Raw genomic sequence first — 1,149 nt, forward strand, 5'->3', positions numbered from 1 at the left:
TTCTGAAGCTGTTGGAAACCGGAACCGCACGGGTTCATGGGTCACGGTTATAAAGTGAATCCAATCGCTTGGTCCAAGGTTAGAACGTTTCACTGTCACGTCGGAGGCCCTGGAGGACGAGTGCATGGAAAACCATGAATAACGAGTAAAAAACAAGGAGCTCGTTTGTGAAGGAAAGTGACAGGCGTCTGAGTTACATACTCGGACACTCGTCTCGGCTGATTCACACTTTGCTCACACTCAGGTCCGGTGTTCACGGGCGCGTTTCAGACGTACTCTGAGTGGTGGCATTTTGGTGGCACTTGGCCTGCTCAGCCAAAGCTTTTCACTGCCCTCTAGATTCTGAGGATGTGAGCGCTGAGCAGAAATCGCCCCGTGTGAGGAGCCCGGCCGACTCGGGCCCTTCCTGCCCAAGTTTGCAGGCGAGTGTGTCAGTTTGGGGGGAAACCGAGCTCGCCCATGCTTGCACATCCTCAGAGAACAAGCAGGTGTCACTGTCTGACCCTCTATTTCCGCTCCTTCTCCGTGTTTTTCAAATCATAACCACGGCCAGTTTCGCCCTCATTGTGTGTTCCACGTAGCAACGACTCCAAAAGTTGCGGGGTAATTCGTGGCCTAAAACGGAGAGAGCCGTGTCTGCGGCCCACTGTCGCTCAGTCTGCACCTGCTGCATTAGCTTCGTCGTGCAGACTTGTGACGGTCACCCCTTTCTCCAGCACACTCTTGCTCCAGGCTTGCTACGTGACAGGGCTTCGCCCCCGTGTCCCTGAGGTCCAGCCTCACTCCTGTGCTCACGTGGCTAGTGTCCGTCCCCCCACAGCCCTGGAGAGAGAGTCCCGGCGCCTCCCACTGTGCAGTCCCGTTTCCCCCGCGCTCGACGCGGTCTCTCATGTCACACTCCGGGGAGCTGCACGGCGCACACCGTCCCGGTGTCGCAGGCGGGGTCCGGGGACCGCCTAACTGAGGATGGGCGGGCGGGACCGAAGCCTGTGTCTTCCGGTCCCAAGGCCGGGGCCTCGCGCGAGGCAGAGTTGCACCGTTTCCCCGGGGACTCTGGCTGGACTTTGAGCAGCTCCGCCGACCCCCGTGCGCGGCTTGGCGGGTCCGCTCTGCTCGCGGCCCGGTCGCTCCCATAGGGACTCGCAGCGG

At 60.1% G+C, this 1,149-nt stretch overlaps 1 protein-coding gene across 1 annotated transcript in view; it reads left to right on the top strand.

The window, feature by feature from the left end:
- Window positions 1-1,149, top strand: part of TTC13 (tetratricopeptide repeat domain 13) — a 63,834-nt gene that overhangs the window by 43,054 nt on the left and 19,631 nt on the right. The gene's annotated exons all lie outside the window — the stretch shown is intronic.

This window comes from Pteropus vampyrus, unplaced genomic scaffold (assembly GCF_000151845.1).
Source record: "Pteropus vampyrus isolate Shadow unplaced genomic scaffold, Pvam_2.0 Scaffold412, whole genome shotgun sequence".
Lineage (NCBI taxonomy): Eukaryota > Metazoa > Chordata > Mammalia > Chiroptera > Pteropodidae > Pteropus > Pteropus vampyrus.